Here is a 12,734-nt window from a genome sequence, read left to right on the forward strand (position 1 = left end):
CCAGCCATCTCATCCTTTGTCATCCCCTTTTCCTCCTGCCCTCAATCCCTCCCAGCATCAGAGTCTTTTCCAGTGAGTCAACTCTTCGCATGAGGTGGCCAAAGTACTGGAGTTTCAGCTTTAGCATCATTCCTTCCAAAGAAATCCCAGGGCTGATCTCCTTCAGAATGGGCTGGTTGGATCTCTCTGCAGTCCAAGGGACTCTCAAGAGTCTTCTCCAACACCACAGTTCAAAAGCATCAATTCTTTGGTGCTCAGCCTTCTTCACAGTCCAACTCTCACATCCATACATGACTAGTGGAAAAACCATAGCCTTGACTAGATGGACCTTAGTTGGCAAAGTAATGTCTCTGCTTTTGAATATACTATCTAGGTTGGTCATAACTTTTCTTCCAAGGAGTAAGCGTCTTTTATCTTTAGTTCTTCTTCACTTTCTGCCATAAGGGTGATGTCATCTGCATATTTGAGTTTATTGGTATTTCTCCGACAATCTTGATTCCAACTTGCACTTCATCCAGCCCAGCATTTTGCATGATGTACTCTGCATAGAACTTGAATAAGCAGGGTGACAATATACAGCCTTGATGTACCTCTTTCCTGATTTGGAACCAGTCTGTTGTTCCATGTCAAGTTCTAACTGTTGCTTCTTGACCTGTATACAGATCTCTCAGGAGACATGTCAGGTGGTCTGGTATTCCCGTCTCTTTAAGAATTTTCCACAGTTTGTTGTGATCCACACAGTCAAAAGCTTCGGTATAGTCAATAAAGCATAAGTAGATGTTTTTCTGGAACTCTCTTGCTTTTTCTCTGATCCAACAGATATTGGCAATTTGATATCTGGTTGCTCTGCCTTTTCTAAATCCAGCTTGAACATCTGAAAGTTGTTGTACTCTGTACATCATATACTGTTGAAACCTGGCTTGGAGGATTTTGAGCCTTACTTTGCTAGTGTATTGCAAGAGGGCATCAGAGGGCAGACACACTGAAACCATACTCACAGTAAACTAGTCAATCTAATCACACTAGGACCACAGCCTTGTCTAACTCAGTGAAACTAAGCCATGCCCGCAGGGCAACCCAAGACAGGCGGGTCATGGTGGAGAGGTCTCACAGAATGTGGTCCACTGGAGAAGGGAATGGCAAACCACTTCAGTATTCTTGCCTTGAGAACCCCATGAACAGTATGAAAAGGCAAAATGATAGGATACTGAAAGAGGAACTCCCCAGGTCAGTAGGTGCCCAATATGCTACTGGAGATCAGTGGAGAAATAACTCTAGAAAGAATGAAGGGATGGAGCCAAGGCAAAAACAACACCCAGCTGTGGATGTGACTGGTGACCAAAGCAAGGTCCGATGCTGTAAAGAGCAATATTGCATAGGAACCTGGAATGTCAGTCCATGAATCAAGGCAAATTGGAAGTGGTCAAACAAGAGATGGCAAGAGTGAACGTCGACATTCTAGGAATCAGCGAACTAAAATGGACTGGAATGGGTGAATTTAACTCAGATGACCATTATATCTACTACTGAGGGCAGGAATCCCTCAGAAGAAATGGAGTAGCCATCATGGTCAACAAAAGAGGCCGAAATGCAGTACTTGGATGCAATTTCTAAAACGACAGAATGATCTCTGTTCGTTTCCAAGGCAAACCATTCAATATCACAGTAATCCAAGTCTATGCCCCAACTAGTAACACTGAGGAAGCTGAAGTTGAACGGTTCTATGAAGACCTACAAGACCTTTTAGAACTAACACCCAAAAAAGATGTCCTTTTCATTATAGGGGACTGGAATGCAAAAGTAGGAAGTCAAGAAACACCTGAAGTAACAGGTAAATTTGGCCTTGGAGTACAGAATGAAGCAGGGTGAAGCCTAGCAGAGTTTTGCCAAGAGAACGCACTGGTCATAGCAAACACCCTCTTCCAACAACACAAGAGAAGACTCTACACATGGACATCACCAGATGGTCAACACCAAAATCAGATTGATTATATTCTTTGCAGCCAAAGGTGGAGAAGCTCTATACAGTCAACAAAAACAAGACCAAGAGCTGACTGTGGCTCAGATCGTAAACTCCGTATTACCAAATTCAGACTTAAATTGAAGAAAGCAGGGAAAACTGCGAGATCATTCAGGTATGACCTAAATCAAATCCCTTATGATTATACAGTGGAAGTGAGAAATAGATTTAAGGGTCTAGATCTGATAGATAGAGTGCCGGATGAACTATGGAATGAGGTTCGTGACATTGTACAGGAGACAGGGATCAAAACCATCTGTATGGAAAAGAAATGGAAAAAAAGCAAAATGGCTGTCTGGGGAGGCCTTACTAATAGCTGAGAAAAGAACAGAAGCAAAAAGCAAAGGAGAAAAGGAAAGATATAAGAATCTGAATGCAGAGTTCCAAAGAATAGCAAGAAGAGATAAGAAAGCCTTTTTCAGTGATCAAAGCAAAGAAATAGAGGAAAACAACAGAATGGGAAAAACTAGAGATCTCTTCAAGAAAATTAGAGATACCAAGGGAACATTTCATGCAAAGATGGGCTCGATAAAGGACAGAAATGGTCTGGACCTAACAGAAGTAGAAGATATTAAGAAGAGGTGGCAAGGATACACAGAAGAACTGTACAAAAAAGATCTTCAAGACCCGGATAATCACGATAGTGTGATCACTCATCTAGAGCCAGACATCCTGGAATGTGAAGTCAAGTGGGCCTTAGAAAGCATCACTGCGAACAAAGCTAGTGGAGGTGATGGAATTCCAGTTGAGCTATTTCAAATCCTGAAAGATGATGCTGTGAAAGTGCTGCACTCAATATGCCAGCAAATGTGGAAAACTCAGCAGTGGCCACAGGACTGGAAAAGGTCAGTTTTCCTTCCAATCCCAAAGAAAGGCAATGCCAAAGAATGCTCAAACTACCACACAATTGCACTCATCTCACATGCTAGTAAAGTAATGCTCAAAATTCTCCAAGCCAGGCTTCAGCAATACATGAAGCATGAACTTCCAGATGATCCAGCTGGTTTTAGAAAAGGCAGAGGAACCAGAAATCAAGTTGCCAACATCCACTGGATCATCAAAAAAGCAAGAGAGTTCCAGAAAAACATCTATTTCTGCTTTATTGATTATGCCAAAGCCTTTGAATGTGTGTATCACAATGAACTGTGGAAGATTCTGAGAGAGATGGGAATACCAGACCACCTGACCTGCCTCTTGAGAAATCTGTATGCAGCTCAGGAAGTAAGTTAGAACGGGACATGGAACAACGGATTGGTTCCAAATAGGAAAAGGAGTATGTCAAAGGTGTATAGTGCCACCCTGCTTATTTAACTTATATGCAGAGTACATCATGAGAAACGCTGGACTGGAAGAAACACAAGCTGGAATCAAGATTGCCGGGAGAAATATCAGTAACCTCAGATATGCAGATGACATCACCCTTAAGGTAGAAAGTGAAGAGGAACTAAAAAGCCTCTTGATGAAAGTGAAAGAGGAGAGTGAAAAAGTTGGCTTAAAGCTCAACATTCAGAAAACGAAGATCATGGCATCCGGTCCCATCACTTCATGGGAAATAGATGGGGAAACAGGAAATGGCAACCCACTCCAGTATTCTTGCCTGGAGAATCCCATGGACAGAGGAGCTTGGTGGGCTGCAGTCCATGGGTCGCAAAGAGTCGGACACGACTGAGCGACTTCATTTTCACTTTACTCCTTGGAAGAAAAGTTGTGACCAACCTAGATAGTATATTCAAGAGCAGAGACATTACTTTGCCGACTAAGGTCCGTCTAGTCAAGGCTATGGTTTTCCCAGTAGTCATGTATGGATGTGAGTTGGACTGTGAAGAAGGCTGAGCACCGAAGAATTGATGCTTTTGAACTGTGGTGTTGGAAAAGACTCTTGAGAGTCCATTGGACTGCAGAGAGATCCAACCAGCCCATTCTGAAGGAGATCAGCCCTGGGATTTCTTTGGAAGGAATGATGCTAAAGCTGAAACTCCAATACTTTGGCCACCTCAGGCGAAGAGTCGACTCATTGGGAAAGACTTTGATGCTGGGAGGGATTGGGGCAGGAGGAGAAGGGGACGACTGAGGATGAGATGGCTGGATGGCATCACTGACTCGATGGACGTGAGTCTGAGTGAATTCCGGGAGTTGGTGATGGACAGGGAGGCCTGGCGTGCTGCGATTCATGGGGTCGCAAAGAGTCAGACACGACTGAGTGACTGAACTGAACTGAACTGAAGTGAACTTTCTAGTGTTTGAGATGAGTGCAGTTGGGCAGTACATTGAACATTCTTTGGCATTGCCTTTCTTTGGGATTGGAATGAAAACTGACCTTTTCCAGTGCTGTGTCCACTGCAGAGGTTTCCAAATTTGCTAGCATATTGAGTGCAGCACTTTGACAGCATCATGTTTTGGATTTGAAATAGCTATTGTCAATGAAATAAAGATGTACAACTTGAAAGTTGTGAGTTAAGTTTTATTTGGGGCAACATGAGAACTGCAGCCCAGGAGGCAGCATCTCAGATAGCTCTCAGAGACTGCTTCAAAGTGGCAGTGGGGAAAAGACAACATATAAAGTTTTGGTGAAGGGAGTTCAATGCCATGAATCCCTCTCTTTACGAAAGATTTCTGTGAGTCATGAGGATCTGACATCACCCTGAAGGGATTTAGTGCTTCTCTAGATATGAGCAGATGCAAGGATGGAGATCATAAAATCAGTTCCTAAAAACATCCAACTATCTGAAGACCTGTCCCACCAGATTCCCTGGAGCACAGAGCCCTCACTCCACCCTGAACTCCCTCAGGGATTGTTGAAGGTCAACAGGTACGGCAGCATGGGGTTCAGTCTGTGTAGATGCAGATGGCAAATGCCTTTGTGTTCAGTCATTGGCAGTGCTCTTGGTAAGTGCCAATTTGTAGTTGACACAGCCCCCTTGTGGTCATAAATCCGACCACACTTTGGGGGGCATTTCATGACCATTTTTTCCCGTGTTGCTGGGAAGGCTCATTCCCAGTTCTGAAGAAGGTTTGTGTGTGTGTATATATATACACACACACACACACACATATATGAACACATGTTCCTGAGTCTTAACCACTGGACCACCAGGGAATTCTATTGTTGGTACTTTCTGTTTCTCTAGTTCTATTTTTTCCATCTTTTTAAAAATTAAACATTATTTTGTATCAGTCCTGGGTGTTCTTTGGAAGGAATGATGCTAAAGCTGAAACTCCAGTACTTTGGCTACTGGAGCTGACTCACTGGAAAAGACTCTAATGCTGGGAGGGATTGGGGGCAGGAGGAGAAGGGGATGACAGAGGATGAGATGGCTGCATGGCATCACTGACTGGGTGGACGTGAATCTGAGTGAATTCTGGGAGTTGGTGATGAACAGGGAGGCCTGGAATGCTGCGATCCATGGGGTCGCAGAGTCGGACATGAACTGAACTGACTGATAGCCAGTTAACAATGTTGTGATAGTTTCAGATGGACAGCAAAGGGTAGTTGCTATTTTCCATGAGTAATGGAGAAAACAAAAACAGGAACATATGTTAAAAGAAAAAGGAGACATTGTTTCTAGGAAATTCTTTGTGTTTGCTCGAGTCATCTAAGGTTGCTTATCTCAGTCATTCAAGCAGGTTTCTAATGAGCTATTGACCAACACTCCTAAAAAGCCCCTCAAGAAGCATGTCCTGCTATCAATGACTCACTCATTAAACATTCAGTGAGCACCTACGGTGTACCAGGTTGTGTGTTAGATGCTGGGGATACAGAGCTGTGGAGTCAAAGCCTGCTTTGAAGCATGGTGTAAGTGGGAGAAGGTCAACAGGCAAGAGTTCAAAGGTCTGTCAAGAGGATTCTTGGAAGACCTCTCACAAGGGCCAGGAGCATGCCAGTTTGCAGCTGGGGTGTTTGAAAGCACCCATTAGATATCTCTCGCCAATCTGAAATGTGAGTAACATACAAAGACAAAACAAAGAAGTTGGCAGGTAGAGAGAAAATTGTTAACTTCACCCTTGATAGAGCTGATACTGGCTCAGTTGGTAAAAAATCTGCCTGCAATGCAGGAGACCTGGGTCCAATCCCCGGCTTGGGGAGATTCCTGGGAGAAAGAAATGGTAACCCACTCCAATACTCTTGCCTGGAGAATTTCATGGATAGACGAGGACAGGCTGCAGTCCATGGAATTGCAAAGAGTTGGGACACAACTGTGCGACTTTCATTTTTTTTCACTTCCATATGCCAACAAGGGAGCTTCCCAACCAGAATTAGACTGATCCACCCACCCAGCATCCAGAGACAGAGCCTGCCCCTGGAGCACTGGAAGACAATGGTGGCTCACTGGGGCAGCTTGTACTCAGAAAGTTAGGGTTTAGACAGTACATGCCCACATATTGTCTGTATGGTATAAAGAGTGTGGTGTAAATGTGTAAACATGTAGAAATGAACTTTACTCCTTAAAGCTAATCCTTAGATTAATCCTTAGAGGTGGTTAGTTAGCGTTTGAACCCACATTCCAGAGAAGTTTAAGCACTACAAATGTCATTATCTAAATCTATACCCAGAGGATGTTAATAAAAGTGTTAGAGATAATTTTTCATTGCCAAAATGACTGGTATTTGATATGTGTATATATATATATATATATATATATATATATATGTGGCATGCTAGAAAGATTCTACTGGCCTAACAGTCCTCACAGAAGTAAGGGAGCTCTCTTGGGTCTCTTCTATAAGAGACTCATTCATTAGGGCTTTACCCTAATAACCTAATCACCTCCCAAAGGTCCCACCTCCTACTACCATCACCTTGGGAGTGAGCTTTCAATACACAAATTTGAGGGGACATAGTAGGGACAGAGGTTTGGAGTGCCATCTCTAGTTTCAACAGGTGAGCACAATCCACAGAGGAGTATTCAACCTATAAATATTTGTTGGGCCATTAATATATAAATAGTAAATGTATAGTAGTAACTCTAGGTGGTAGAGGGTATTTCCAAAGAAAACCACCACAGTCTTCCAAGGGTAAAATTTTTTCTGTATGCTATGTATATAGAGCCCAGAAACCAGGGGCCCCTTAAGCATGTTTCTAATGTTCAGTAGATGATTAACCTCTGCATACACACTGCCTTTGAGAAGGGAATGGCAACCCACTCCAAGACTCTTGTCTGGAGAATCCCATAAACACAATGCCTGGCATGTGGTAGTTTCTCAATAAACACCTGCTGCATAAATAAAGGGATAAATCTAGACGAAGCATAATACCCCTCTGTGTTAGCTAGCCATTGCTGCATAGCAAACACCCCAAACGTTACCATCTTAAAACGATGATCATTTATCTCACAGTTCCTGTGAGGGAAATGTCAGGAAGCAGCGTGGCTGGGTGGTTCTGGCTGAAGGTCTCTCACAAGGTTGACACCTCTCATCGAGGTGTCAGCTAGGACTACAGTCATTCAAAGCTTGATGAGGCAAGAAGACCCCCTTCCAAAAATACTCACGAAGTTTTGGCCAGAGTTGCCAATTCTTTGTCATGTTGGCTTCCTCACAGGTCTGCTCACACAGGGCAGCCGGCCTGCTCTAGAACAGATGACCATGAGGATGCAAAAGAAAGGCCACACTGCCCTTTATGACCAAGTCTCCAGTCACCATCACTTGGGCCTTATTCTGTTCACTAGAACCAAGTCAGTAAGTTCAGGTACCACTTCAGGGAAAAATATTACAGAATATTAGGGCTATCTACCACACCTTGGGAATTGTTAACTGCTTGTAAATAGCAGCCTCCAAATGCTCAAATGTGTTCTTTGCTGTGAAAGTGGTTATAAATTGTTTATCAACCTTTCTCTAGTAGTTTTGTGAACATGGTAACACTATTACCTCTGTGCTTTTCAAATGCAAAGGGCACTTCAGCAGGTAAATGGACAGTGATAACAACTACTTTTGCACTGCAAAGATTCCAGGTAGGTTCAGACGAATTGCTTTGGGCAAGTTTTGGTTCCCACCTTTTTTTAAATTAAAAAAAAAATGGTTTTTTTTTGGCTGCACAGCATGTGGAATCTTAGTTCCCTGACCAGAGTGAACCCACATCCCCTGTACTGGAAGCACAGAGTCTTAACCACTGGCCTTCCAGAGAAGTCCCTGCATTCCTATATTTGAAGCACAAGACTGTTCTTTGACTAGAATTAAAATTCAGTTTGTATTTCTCAAGCCCATCTTCACCAATTCAGCAAAGCTAGATACCAGTTTGAGTATTAAAAAGAAAAACTACTGATTCTGATAGCCCATTTTATTTAAACTCTTGGTCTAAGATGACCTGTAAAACAAGCAAAGTATTAGGTTGCTGCAAATGTAATTGTGGGTTCAGACCACAAAATTTAAATCATTATAACTAGACTCAAACTCATCTTTGTGAATCAAAATAGGAACCATTACAATCAACACATTTTTGCCAACGAGAAATAAGTTTGTTTATTCCTGTAGCATAAAAATCTGTGCTTCGCAAAAACAGAAATATAGACCAATGGAACAAGACAGGAGGCAAGAATATACAATGGGGCAAAGACAACCTCTTCAATAAGCAGTGCTGGGAAAACTGGACAGCTACATGTAAAAGGATGAAATTAGAACACTTAACACCATTCACAAAGAGAAACTCAAAATGGATTAACGATCTAAATGTAAGACCAGGAACTATAAAACTCTTAGAGGAAAACATAGGCAGAACACTCGATATCATAAATCAAAGCAAGATCCTCTATGACTCTCTTCTTAGAGTAATGGAAATAAAAACCAAAGTAAACAAGTGGGACCTGATTAAACTTAAACACTTTTGCACAGCAAAGGAAACTATAAGAAAGGTGAAAAGACAACCCTCAGAAAGGGAGGAAATAATAGCAAATCAAACAACTGACAAAGGATTAATTTCCAAAATATACAAGCAGCTCATACAACTCAATTCCAGAAAAACAACCCAATTAAAAAGTGGGAAAAAGATCTAAACAGACATTTCTCCAAAGAAGACATATGGATGGCTAAGACAGACATGAAAAGATGCTCAATATCGCTTATTAAAGAAATGCAAATCCAAACTACAATGAAGTATCACCTCACACCTCATCAAAAAGTCTACAAACAGGAGAGGGTGTGGATAAACACTTGCCCTGTTGGTGGGAATGTAAATTGATTCAGTCACTATGGAAGACGGTATGGAGATTCCTTAAAAAACTAGGAATAAAACTACCATATAACCCAGCATTCCCACTGCTAGGCATATACCCTGAGGAAACCAAAACTGAAAAAGACACATGGACCCCAGTGTTCACTGCAGCACTGTTGACAACAGCTAGGACATGGAAGCAACCGAGATGTCCATCGACAGATGAATGGATAAAGAAGTCGTGGTACATATACACAATGGAATATTACTCAGCCATAAAAAGGAACACATTTGAGTCAGTTCCAATTGCGGTGGATGAACCTAGAGCCTATTATACGGAGTGAAGTAAGTCAGAGCCTATTATACGGAGTGAAGTAAGTCACAAAGAGAAAGATAAATATCGTCTACTAATGCATATATACAGAATCTAGACAGATGGTACCAAAGAATTTATTTGCAGGGCAGCAATGGAGGAACAGACATAGAGAAAAGACTCATGGACACGGGGAGAAGGCAGGAGAGGGTGAGATGTATGGCGAGAGTAACATGGAAACTTACATTACTATATGTAAAATAGATAGCCAAAGGGAATTTGCTGTATATCTCAGGGATCTCAAACAGGGTCTCTGTACCAACCTAGAGGGGTGGGATGGGGAGGGAGATGAGAGGGAGGTTCAAGAGGGAGGGGACGTATGTATACTTATGCCTGATTCATGCTGAGGTTTGACAGAAAACAACAAATTCTGTAAAGCAATTATCCTTCAATTAAAAAATAAAATTTAAAGATAAATGAATAATTTTTTAAAAATCTGTGCTTCAGGATTTGATTAAATTCTTGGAAAGCATTTTCTGCCTCCTGCTGGTTGTGAAAGCCTTTCCCTCACGAAAAGTTGTCAGGATGCTTGAAGTGGTGGGCAAGAGGTCAGGTGAATATGGCAGATGGGGCAAAACTTTTGCACCAACCTAATATCACTATCAGGAATTTCTGATGGAAAGTGATTGGTGTTTGCCCAAGAACAAAACATGGATTTGCTTCAGGGAAGGGGGAAAAGAGTTTTTTTTTCTCTCTCTTGGGTCTAAAACACACGCACATTCTCATACACAAAAAAAATCAAAGTAAGGAAAATTAAATGCTTTTTATTAATGAATTTGCCACACAGAGATTTTGGGTGAGTTAGTCAGAGGCAAAAGTGGTTTCAGGTGAATATTTTCTAGTGGGTAAACATACATAGCCATGTGGTGGGATAGAGGTAGGGGCCTTATGCCTATTTTTAGCCCATTATTTCTGCAGCCTCAGCCAGTGCCTACACAACTGTGTTCAGTGGAAAGTCTCTTTGTGCCGAATCCAAAGCTTCAGAAGAAGCAATTAAATGTTCATGAGACATAAACGTGGAAAAGTGGAAAAAGCAATTTTCTCCTTACAGATAGATCATTTGAATAAAACTTGGTATCAAAGATGACTGAAGAGAAACTTTCCCGATGATGCTGTGGGTGTGAACATTTTCATAGAGATTTTCCCTAGAAACAGTTTTGCACAATAGCTGGCAAACCTGGCCCAGATGTTTCACATCAGTCTTCTGAGATGGTATCTTCACTGAGGTCAGCAGAAACTCTAGCTGAATTTCCTTAAATCCTATACCTCTAAGACCAAGTGCAGCTTAGGCCTTATTTTGTACCACTTTGGCCAATTCTGTGTGGCTGGTAACCTTAGCCACTAAAAAACTGCTTTTAAATCATTTCTAGGTAACAATTAGATTAAAATTTGTCCTTTGAAGTCTGCTTCCAGTTGGCATTTTGGATATCACTTAAATTGAATCTCTGCTTCTGTGCTCATATGTTGGGTCACGTGGCCATGGGGCCTATTAAAGGTTTTTTTTTTTTTAAAAAAAAAAAAAACACCAAATTTCTTTTTAATACTGTTAAAACAGTAACACTAAAAGCATGAGACTATGAGTATGCAGTGCCAAGTCAATCCAAATAGAATTCTGATTTAGACTTGATGATGTGTAAGATCCTAACGGTAACTATTATAAACATATGTTCTTTGTCAAGACAAGCTCTCAGCTACAGAATTCTAAAACTCCATCTCCTAAGGTACCAGCAAAGAAGAAAGGGATTTTTAACCTGAGAGCAGAGTAGGAATGGAGTTGCTGGTTACCAGGGGAGGAATCTGAGTCATCACAGCAGGAAGGTTAGAGAAGGACTTGGTTCTATGGCTTCAGAGAACACTAACTAGTCTAAACTATATTTTTAAAACTTTTTTCCCCCAGTCCTAAAATTCACCCAGGAGACAGAGGCTGGTGTAACTGCAAAGCAGAGAAAATGGATCAGCCTGGAGGGCTGCTCCTAGTCGGAGAGGTCGAATGGCATCTTGCTGATGACCTCCCCATTCTCGTCGACTATGGTGTGGTAGACCCAGCGGCGGTTGCAGCGGCAAGTGGGCCCGCACTTGGTGGAGTTACACTTGGGGCACGGGTAGAAGCAACCCAGGCAGTCTTCATCAAGGCAGTCACACAGGTCAGCCTGATTGAAGGTGAGCCTGCCCTTTTGGTCATACTTGTTGACTTTGCGTTTTACAGGAACAAACTCATTCTTCCTTGCCATTTGCCCTTCCTTTATCAGCTGCCTTAATTTAGGGTTGAAGTTGGCTACCTGAGGCCCGGGATTTTGAAATGACAACCGTTTTAACTGCCGCTCCACCCGTTTCATCTGCTTCAGTTCCATCTCACTTGGTTTCTCAGGAGAACTTGGACGTGCAGGTCTCTCTCGCACGGAACTGCTTTTTTCTACTTGTTCACTCATTTCTGCTCACCTGGGGACACAAACAAAGTCAGCAACCATTTGTGGGAGCTCAGTCAACCATGAGGACGCTGGAGCTGGTAAACGTCATTTCAGAATGGGCCTATGAACTCTTTACTTCAAACCTGGGTTAAGTGGATAGGAGCAAGTTTATCAACACCAACAAATCTTTGGACAAAAGTGGTTTTATCAGATAGTATTTCCTCCTTGATTTAACCATCTCTTTTTTCTATCAACTGTTTAAATAAGCATTCATGTTGGTCTAGACTAGTACTTCTCAAACATTAATGTGCATATGAATCAGGAAACATCTTGTTAAAAACTAGATTATGATTCAGTTAGGACTGGGGTGGGGCCAGAGAGTCTCCCTGTCTAATGTATGCCCAGATTATACTGATATTGCTAATTCCAAACCTACTTTGAGTCTCAAGGGCCTAGAGCTAAACCAATAGTGATCAGGGGCCACAATTGCTTGATCAGGGGCAAAAATTGCTTCGATTTAATAGAAACCCAGTTATTCTTCTTAGGTGAGTGGCCCTAGGATAGGAAAACAACAGTTTTTTATGTAAAGAATCTCTTTCTCTCCACAATTCCTGCCCCCTCCCCGCCCCCGGACACTACCCCCACACAAGGCAAACTCTTGACTTTTCCTCCAGTGAAATTGGTTTGAACAAAGAAAATACTGTTTGAAGCACTTCAGATCAATAAACATATTCCTTGTTTCTAATGACTGTAGTAAGTAATGGAAATTGGATGGTCATTTATAGCAATTGC

General features: G+C 42.0%; 1 pseudogene; it reads right to left on the minus strand.

Moving 5' to 3' along the window:
- Positions 1 to 11,507: 11,507 nt before the first annotated feature.
- Positions 11,508 to 11,963, minus strand: LOC138929868 (ARL14 effector protein-like pseudogene; annotated as a pseudogene).
- Positions 11,964 to 12,734: the final 771 nt, after the last annotated feature.

The sequence above is a fragment of the Ovis canadensis genome, chromosome X, assembly GCF_042477335.2.
Source record: "Ovis canadensis isolate MfBH-ARS-UI-01 breed Bighorn chromosome X, ARS-UI_OviCan_v2, whole genome shotgun sequence".
Taxonomy (NCBI): domain Eukaryota; kingdom Metazoa; phylum Chordata; class Mammalia; order Artiodactyla; family Bovidae; genus Ovis; species Ovis canadensis.